A 10,617-nucleotide genomic window follows, 5' to 3' on the forward strand; every position below is an offset into this window, starting at 1 on the left:
TAAAATGAATTTAAGACCAGATCTAAAAAAACAAATCGTGCACTAAACGTAAAGAGTCTTAGCAACAAGGACCACTTTCTAACCCTTCGCATTTCCACGCGAAATTTCAATTTCCCCCAAGAATTTAATTTTACGAACCTCATGGATGTTCCACCTGAACGTGCTCACCCCCTCGCTCCCACCTCGCCTCCCTGTATCCACTGCCTAAGCTCCATCACCTAAATTTCCGCCCATTTCAGAAACACTCAAACACACCCCCTATACTAATAACTTGAAAAGAATTTTTTATCCAGTCGCGTAGAAAATTCAAAATTCTGCACATTTTCCGCGCCTTAGCGTTGGTACGAAAGAATTTTTCGCGATTTAAAAAATTAACGGCCACGATCCCTCTTGAATAGCGCGGTGTTGGTACAATAATATTTGTGCCCAGAAACTTTAAACGCGGTTTGCCCGAAAACATGTTTTTCGAACTAGAGGACACGCGATATCTCTTAAACAAACAAACCGTTTGATTTAAAACGATTTGCTGGATTTCCTGAACCTGGTCAGATCTTAACGGATTATACACCTAAATCCAAAAAGAGAAAAAAAAAAAATTAACGTGCATTAATTTCGTTCAATCAACTTCTATCATCGCGCTTCTGGAAAGAAGAAAAAGAGATGGTACGGCAGAGTTAATCAGCAACGCGTGCAATCACATAAATTCAAGCGATTCGCCAGGAAGGTGCACACGGGCCGGACCCTCGCTAATCACCGGATGCCTATTCAAATTTTACGGGCCATATTTGTCGCAATTAAGTATCGCGTTTTCGGGCTTATGGCCCAGAAGTATTCCATATTGGGCAAGGGAAGGATCCTTCGGCCGGCTGTCTCGCGGAATAAACATAAATTCGTGGACACGACGCGGTCCATGGTCCCGTTGGGGTGAATTTATGGCATGCCGCGGGGGTAGTAGACACTTTCACGATTCGTCTGACTCATAGCCGTACTGGAGGGACGAGGACGGCCACGGAAGAGCCGCGGAAGGGTGTACCGGAGCTTTACGAGGTCCCTGACGAAAACGAGTCGGCCACTGAACCGGACGCGATTTGCAAATCGGTAGAGACCACTCGAATATTGCTGGTACTTACAGTTTAAGTCGTTCCTTTCTTGCGTCGCGATACCTCGTTCCCCGTCTACGTGTGCGATTACGATTTTGCAACTTGTTTCTCAGACGCTTCTGTAAACTGGCGAAAAAAACCAATTACACTCAATATTACCTTATACGTTATTGTATTTTATGAATTTCTTCTTGTTAATGAGGGACCTTCGACAACCCAAGAATTTCAATTTCTTTGAAACTGCAGGTTTGCAGAGGATCCCAAGAGAAGTATGCTTATAAATTGAAGGAATAAGGAAATTCAAAATATTTTACACGCCAATGACGGGAGATCTTTTCTTCCTTAAGCATAAGAAATTTTTGAATTACCGAAGGTTCCTCGCGAGTTTTATACGTGGCTCGATAATTATTTTCGCAATACGATATTTACGGTAACAACTTGCATCGATTACAAAAATTATTAACTCATACAAAACTCATATCTGCACTTGAACGATAACATTATCGCACAATAATGTAACGTTACACGATATTACATCGTGCAGTATTTACTGGTTTATATGTACACCAGGTAGCCCGTAATTATTACTTAATAACCGTGTTACTGCTGGCTTTCGTTGTTATACTTTTGTAAATATTACGTGATTGTAGTACACTCGCGAGAGTGCATATTACGATGCGAAAATGATGGACTGAATTAACCATCGTTTACATTGCATATTTATATTATAATAACGAATGTATCTCCGTGAGAAGAATTCTTCCGGAAATTTCCGAAATTACAATTTATTTGAAACTGTACCGAAGCAAATGAAACGTAAACGTTATGAAATGAAAATAATTCAAAGGGCGACGTAACGCGTGAAAATAGAAAAACGCGGCCAGGATTTGAATAACAGATACGGGAGCGTTAAATTATTCTTGGCCGGAACAAAAGGTAGAACGAGAGGAAAAGAAATGATATTAATAACAACCCCGTGCGACGCATCGAGCGGGCATTAGCATCGAAGAGAAAGGACGGCGGAAGAAGCGGAAAATTTCCTTCCCGATGGAAACGGTGGAACGCGACCGTCCCGGGGCACGTGGCAGAAAAAACGAACGAAAGGAGGAAAAAGCGTCGCCTGGCAGGAGAGTTTACGGATCGGCTGAAACGTCAGAGGGCCAGGGAAATCCATTTTCGCGAGCAACTAGACAACAGGCGAGACGGCGCCGCAGAGATTTTCGCGAATTTCACCACGATCTAAAGCAAACATCGAACGGGCCACGATGAAGGACAATTAACGCAAATGGATCTCGGACAGACACGAAACAGCGGGAGAAAAATCGAATCCAACGTATCAAAAGAAGTTTGTAAAATCGCGGTACGAGTGAAGTTTTAAATTGATTGTAAAATACGTCGACGTGAGTTCTACTAATGGAAGGTTTAAGGAAAAACGTTCCTTCAAAGTCGACCAGATTCGAACAAGAAGGACGTATTCTCAAGGAGAACTACTCGAGTCTTATACCGAACCCAGTATCGTACAGTTTCGAAAGCGTTACCTTGTCGCTTGAATAAAATCACTTTAATTATAAAATGAAATTCCTAAATAATGGAACCCAGAACCTCAACGATCCCCTCGAAAAATCAACCGCAGACGACAGTGAAATTCATAATAGAATCATGCGGGAACAAATGTTAGAATTAACATGACCGTCGCGATGAGAAGAGAGACGAATAATAAGCGGCGGTGACATAAAATACATATGAAAGTAGGAAGCGAGTAGCAGAAGAAACAGAGGGAAAAAAAGGGAAGAACCAAGCAAAGGTAGCGGAGGACGAGAGGATAACGAAGAGAAGGGTAGAGAGGAGTTGAAGAGAGTCGAGGGAGGTTGGCGTTGGCGGCGTGATGGCGGGCGCCGGGGGTGGCGCCACGACGCTTTGGCGCCTCCAACGCCGAGACGCTCCGGTGATGCTGGCTCCATATACCAACACAAACCTAACCCCCTGGCATCGCTCTCTCCCTCTCCCGCGTACATTCACGTATATACGCGTAACTACGTGGCCGCAATGAGAGTTCGAGATTCTATTTCTCACATGTACACGTGCATTCTCTCCCTGTCCCTTGGCCCTTCTCTTCCACCAGCAACCCTCCAACCCCCAGCCCCTCTTTCTCTTTTCCGCCTGTTCCGTGTGTTCGAGCGCTGAGAAGACTCGTCGTTGTGACGAATGCGGAATATATTCTCGATTTTCTAGCCGCAGGAAGGCCAGGTCACCGCCAAGGTGCTCGGACGGACCATTGGGGTGTGGCAGTGCCGCAAATTTTCCTGACCGATCAATTTGGGAATCCACGCGCACTTTCATGTAATATTCTTACTTAATTCGATTCAATCTTTAACTGCGAATATACGAATCTCCTTTTGCTGTCATGTATCGACATTTCTCGGACTGAACGAAAATGATCTCCGTTCGTATCGTTATCTCTTATGTTCTCAGGGTATTTGCAATTTCTGTACGTGCTCGACGTCGATTTCCTTGAACACTTCCACGTTGCCTCGCCGCAGATATACGTATACGTGAGTTATCAAGTGAACAACTTCGTCTTCAGATAGCGGACTAAAAATGCCCTCGTGAAAATTTACGCGCACACAGAATGCCTCGTCCAAACCAACTCACTCGGTTATTAACAATACACGATAAAAAGCTTCGTCCAGCACGCACAAGCCGCAGCCGATACCCTGTATCGCAACTGACTGCGAGTCATTTTTCGTTTCTCCTCGTACGCGTACAATCAGTCCCGCCTATTCTCAATAATTTACTCGAGCCTATTTACACGCCGATAAAACCTCACGTTCAAGTTGCTGTTTATCGCCGATAGCGTACGATTTGCGCGCGTAGAACGAGAAAGGCTGCCAAAAGGCCCGGGACCAACAATGCGCCCCCGTCGATGGGCTAACAGCGCGAACAATACGTAATAAAGGCCCTCTTGGGTCGTCGTGGAAAGAGAAAAAAATAAAGGACGCGAGAGACAACTAATAAAGCCGCGCACCGGCGCCGCTCATAACGCGTAATCTTATAATGGGCTTGTTGCACACGTAGCCACGGCTACAGGAGAGAATCATAACGGCTATAAATCGGATCAATCGGCACGCGCCCCGTCCCGATCGACCCCTCTCGCGGCGTCACCCTCTCGCTGCTAACTCGACCCTCCTCCACCCCGGAATGTCTTCCGCGTTTCCGCCAAAATTTCGCGATTAACTGCCGGCTTCGAACGATCGATCAATAGACGATCTCTCGATAGACTGCAATTTCGTTGTTGATTCTCGTCTACGGTTTCAGACGGCCGATTAAAAACCGCGCAGAGGTTCGAATCAACGCGATATTGGTAGTTCTAAGGGTCAATTAGACGGTCTGCCGACGAGTCGGTGATCATCGAAGGTTTTTGGATACATTCTTTGAAATCTTCACCGATCATTACGAGTACCGGCTATTTGACGAGCGAGAATAGGCAAAAGAGATTCATAGATTTCGATATCGGGTCCATCCACGACCCGAATACTTAAACACTGTTGGCAAATGTTTGTTCGTAGAATTCGTTTGTCCTGTGGGAATACATCGAGGGAATGCCCATCGTTTCGGTAGTTCGAACGTTAAACCAACTCTAAAACGCGAGAAACCAAACTCGCTTTGTACTCTTTCCGCTAATCAACGGGGCGCCATTAAATGGGGCAAAGTTCGCAACAGCAATCGTGAAAAGGATCGCAGTGCGGGAACTGGACGGGAAAGGTTCTCGGGGGGAGAGGGCAAGGGCTGAAAGGGAGTTCGTCCCCGGCGTAGGATCGAAACGTCAGCTGAAAGCGTTCCTCGCCCCGATCTCGTCTCGCGCGGTAAAATCGTCTAATAAGTTGGGTAAACACCGAATCATTGTTATTTTTATGTGCAGCGCGCGCTGGGCATCCATTGAATCGACGACACGTAGTGGAAGGTACTCCGGGGCTGAATGTACGGATAATCCATTAGACGCGTTGTAACCTAAAACTGGGCAAACAAGGGTGATCTCGGATTAAATGCGACGGACGGATGGACCGTGGGGGTTGGAACGGAAACGCGAAGAAAATTGAGATAAGACGCGAGGGAACAGGTGAGCGACGATGGCTGCGAACGAGGATCGTCAACGGAGAACCGCGATAGTCAATAGGATAGTCTGAAAAATTTTCGTTTGTATCATGGAGATGTATCTGAAATACTGTTACTATAATTATTACTGAGACGTCTCTGACATGGGAATTTCTTAGCGTACATTCTCACTTTTGATCACATCTGACAATTAGATGTCGATTAACAGTTTGAATCGAGCCGCGGTATGCTCGTGTTTGCCTTTGAATTTATTTACATGCGCTGCAAATGCATTTCTTAGTACGATCGAAAAAGCAATTAGCGCCAAGTACTACCGCGCGTTCTAGTTAATTGCGTGGGTGGACGGCGTAGACGCGTGTAGTATACAAATTAATTAAATAGTAGATCATTCGGATGCACTTCGATTAGGAATAGCACTGTCCTGATTATCGTCCATTTAACCAGATCTCGATACATACGTCGATTCGCCGAGTACGTCGCGATCGATGTGTAATTAAGCAATATGTCTAAGTCGAAAAAGGTACGGATACATTTGTAATTATAAATAATAAACTTGGGATACGTACGTAAAAATTGTATCAGGGGTATAACTTTCGGTTGCTGGTCTTGTCGTGTAAAAATGTGCTCTACCAAATGTATCATGAAAAGATCAGCCTGTAATTTACGTAACGCCGTGAATAAGAAATGCAAAAGCACATATCGATATGTCTGACGATGACGAAATAAAGTGAAAGTAAATCGGCAAGGGAACGTAGAGAACACGTGACTCATTTCCATTTATTTTCGTATTTAAAAGGGTGATGCCGACAAATAGAAGCGACATACAATCTTACGTATCTTTTAGTCGAGATTTTTTCGAAACGAATTTATCATTTTTCAAACGACAGTCCAAAGAAATCTCACGATTAAAAACGATTGTGAGTAAATGGTCAAAATTCGTGTTTCAAAGCCTCATCGAAATACCACTTCAGTCATCATTACGTCAAAAAATGATCACTTACATAGACGAAGCAATTCCACTCCGTGGAAGGTAATTTAATGGAACAATCACCCGCTTTCAAATAAATTTCTTGGTACCTCGTGTAATGTAGCGGAAAAAGTAACGAGGCATGCCATTGTCTTTCACGTTGCATCGAACAACTTTGCAATTTTACCTCGTATCATCGTATTCTATTCTCTTTTCTACAAAGCTTTCAATTCATTTGGTGATTCGTCGAAGATTAGTTTTGGATGGTCGATTGTAAAAAAGCGTTGAAAATCGACGATCTAAATGAAAGTAAGTAGGATAAACGCGGTAATGTATATAATTGGATAGGAGAGTCCACTCCATCTCGATGTCGTTCGCCAATCGTCATAACGATCCCGTAACGAAGTCGTTTGTCCCCTTGGAGGGAAACGAAACAAATCTAACGTGAAGAAGATACAAGTAAATGACCGGGAAATTGCGTGATTATCCAAAATTACTACGACCTTTCACATGGGCGGTACGAAAATGTTTGATGGCACGCGTCAACGTTCCTGGCCTTTTCAGTTCATAGAAACACGTGAATCGAGCCTGATCAACGTGCACGGTGCAGCACATTTTCGTTGCCTAGCTTTCTTCTCATCAATGATTTACCGTGACGATGGCAATCGGTGTTCCGTGTACATTGCTTTCGAAGGTTTGCATTACACGAGTCGATGATCGCAGGAAAACGAAGCTAATCATAGGCTTCGTATAGCAACTGCATGGTTTTACCTGTCCGTAATGAATATTAAAACGTGATAAAGAATTTTTTTTTAAATGGCTACATTATACCGAGTTCTATTCTTGGGACATTACCAAGTGTTTTGCGAAAATAACTGTGAAATGAAATAGAACAAAAAATAGTTAAGTAACGAAGCGCAATACCTGCGCAAATTTTCCAACATATTGTAAGATACGGATGTTTTCTCGTCTCTCTTTTCTGTGCACGAGAAGATTTGGATAGAAGGAAAAATGTAAATGGAATTGTAAAAAAAAAAGGAAGTGTAACATAATATAGTAACGAACAGGACGATAAGGATAACGTGATGTAACGAGGAAAGAGACGAAATTCGAATGTAAAACATTGCTGTTTAATAAATTTAAGTTCCCACTGTTTTCTGTCGTTTTTTCCTAATTTTTGTCCTAATTTCTGTAATGCATAATTAAATTTCTAATAAGCAACAGTTAGAAAGGCGTTGATGAAATTCTCTCGAAGCATCTCGCATTCGAGTCGCGATCTTGCCCGGTTGGTGACGAAATGGAATTCGCGGTACGATTAGACGTCATTGTTAACCGGTGACCCGGCACGACGTCGTTATAATTTTCGTCCCTTTGTTACTATCGTCGAACACGGTGCCCCGTACGCGTTTCCATACGCGAGGAACGCGTTACTATTTTCAAGCATCGGGTATTCTACACGCACCGGACATACGCGCGGTTCTATTTATACGAGCTCGTACCGGAACTGTGCTTTCCAGACGCCAGTGTTTTGGCTGCCCGTGACTCACCCCGAGAGGAAATCGATGATCGAAAACGGAGTACTCGATTACGTCCGCCGCGTGCATCCCGCGTCTCAATTGCCGCGCATTTTTACGACTCGCGTGCAACCAAAGACTGTGGTAACAGGGCGTAATATGAAAATTAGATCATTTTTAACGAACGTCTTTCGATGTACACAGGGTGTGCATACGCTGGAATACGATAAAACTGTCTATATTAAAATAAATAATGGCTATACTATAAATACAGCAACAAAGAAATCCATTGTATGATGATATTAGTGATGTTTTCAGTTTTTATTTTGAGATATATAAATATAATAGTGTTCTTAAAAAATATAATTATCAAGGTATGCCTACGTAGGTAGTACGTTATGCCTGTAAATGTACGAATATTGAAGACGGATGAAGCGTAAATGTCAATTCACCCAAAATTGTGGACCGCCCACCTACTATTACGTTGATATTAGCAGTTTATACACGCGAGAGGCAGCATTTTATTTCCGTTCATTGTTCACATCGATTCTAACGGATCCGTAAGTATTCCCGGTTCATTCATTTTCAGCGTTAAGTAAATTAATCAATACGCGCGGCCATTAAGGTTACCAGAGTTATCATAATCGACGGTACGAATAATAGTGCATCATTCATGAATAACAGCTTGCAAACCTGAGCGATAAGAACGATAACGACAGAATTCCCACCCGATCGTTCGTAAGAAAAACAATAAAGAAACTCATTAGATTTTCACCTTTGTCCATCTACATATCGCGGCTACTCTACTCCTTTATTTTGTTCCCGTTGATATTTTGAACGATCTACACGAATCGCAAAATCTCGCGCGAAACAAGTTAAGAAAGTTCGTCCCAGGCTTTACGCTTCTGCTTTTTATTCGAGCCGATCGAAAAATAAAGATCGTCACTTCGGATAAATTCAATGAAACCTTAAAGCCGGCTTCTCAACAGTCTCCAAGTGGATCGCGGTAATTAAATTGTGAGTCTGGCTCGATTCCATGGAAATAAATCTGCAAAGGTGTATCGGCCACGCACAGAGCAAATTAAGTGCTCTTATCGAGTTATTGAATTAAAATTTTTCTATCCAGCACACTCTAAATACTACAAACTATGCAAACACATAAAAGACTACGTTGGTCATAAGTATTTCTTCAAAGGTGTAAAAAAGTGTAGAAGATTTTGTAAAATATTTATTTACTTCATAAAATGGAAATGAATGGAAAGAGAAAAGGGAAAAAATTGTAGTATATTTTAGGAATCGTCCACATGCAAATAAATCACCAGCAGGCTTTCAAAAATCACTATGAAGTGGTCCGAAAGAAGGGCAGGAAAAGGACCAAGTCAATTTTACATCAACGTAACAGTCAAAGAACTGGAAATTGAACGTTGGGTGTGCGACATGTTACGTTTTAATTACATCACTGAAGGAAAAAATGTATATAACCAAACAATTCCCTAGCAGATGCCTCCTGGAAAACAATTGGTTAAATAATCGCCAATAAAAATCACCGTGGCAAGCAAAAATTCCCTACGTTATCACGCGTAGATTCTACTGGTGGGAAAAGTAGGAGGAACGAGGATAAAATAAAAGAGGGAAAAATAATCATCCCCCGAAACGATGGGCATCGCGTCGAATTAGAAAAACGGTCGCGATACCGTCGACGGAAAAAGCGAGGAACGAAATTTTCAATGGTTACCAGGCACAGTGGCGAACTTGGCGAAACGCAGAAACTTAATAAAGTCTCGTGTGCACCGTGGTAGCAGATGGGTTTCCCTATTTAACCTCTTACAGCCTGCCTATTGATTTTCTCCGGTCCTATTGTTTTGGCACGTCGCGCATTTAACGAAACGTAAGAGAGGAAACGGGAGGACGAGAGGAGAAGCGCCGGGAGAGCACGGCAACGAGAGTGTTCTAACCGTGACGGAAATCTCCGATTATTCGACTCGCGTTCGAAACGCAATGGCAAACGGCGAGCATTAATGCGGAGAGGCTTCGAAGCGAAGAGTCCGCCGGAGCTGTCAATTTGTCGCGATGTTGTGAATCATCTCTATTTCGGGAGACACCCGTTGGGTGGTCCAACCCCCTTCGATTTTGAGGTTAGCTCGCTCGTAATACGCAACGAGTCTCGGACATATACGGTCATGCACGGCGAACAGCCGTGCACCGAGGCGAACGATTAACGAAATAATCGCCGAGATTACGTTTTATCGCGGAAAAAGCGGAAAGGAACGATCGGAAGAGTCTAAACGAGGACAGCACGCCCATCTGTCGGAAATCACGGAAAAATCAATAGGAACCGGCGGCATCGTCACCAGACGCCGGTTTCGGGATATTATCGGGCGATCTGCAGCTTCTACTCACCGTGAAAAATATCCATAGATAGAAATGGTGCCTCGTTTCGTTGCACAAAATCAATTTGTCACTTCGGCCACAACCACACGTCCGACAACACTCTTGGTACTCCGCCGTTTCAGATTCGAGCGTTCCTGCCGTCCAAGGTCAGTGACGGCGCAACGAAAAACTTAAGGCGTCTTCAGTACCCCACGAAACTGAAATAGCAACAGGAAATCATTTTTTCTTCTTTATAGTTTTCTCGAGCAACTTACACTCGAACTCTTTAATATATCTCTGTTAATGGTGTTTTAAAATATAATTCAGAATAATTGGTCAAGTTCTGATGTAAACTCCATGAAGTAATCTTCATGACGGTAAATATTTCATTAATTCAATAACAATTGAGTTAATAAAACGTTGTAATCTTTAAAGTCAGGCTTCGTTTATAAAAACCGCGATAACTGTGTATAGATTACGGTTAATTAAATTGCAGTGTAATTATTTGTTGAAAATTTTTTTGTCGTACCATATACAACAGTTTTTCTTTTTA

General features: G+C 43.0%; 1 protein-coding gene across 4 annotated transcripts in view; it reads right to left on the minus strand.

Moving 5' to 3' along the window:
- Rhea (Talin_middle and talin-RS domain-containing protein rhea) overlaps positions 1-10,278 on the minus strand; it is a 39,260-nt gene extending 28,982 nt beyond the window's left edge. Inside the window, exons 1-2 of one of the 4 annotated variants that reach the window (XM_076909238.1) lie at positions 10,095-10,277; positions 1,131-1,219 (exon numbers count right to left, since the gene is read on the minus strand). The gene's annotated coding sequence lies outside the window, so the exon portion shown is untranslated. Of the gene's footprint in view, positions 1-1,130; positions 1,227-10,094 lie in introns of all 4 variants that reach the window. The other 3 variants (XM_076909237.1, XM_076909242.1, XM_076909239.1) reach the window with 3 other exon arrangements.
- Between the last annotated feature and the right edge of the window lie 339 nt (positions 10,279-10,617).

Source organism: Xylocopa sonorina, chromosome 1, assembly GCF_050948175.1.
Source record: "Xylocopa sonorina isolate GNS202 chromosome 1, iyXylSono1_principal, whole genome shotgun sequence".
Lineage (NCBI taxonomy): Eukaryota > Metazoa > Arthropoda > Insecta > Hymenoptera > Apidae > Xylocopa > Xylocopa sonorina.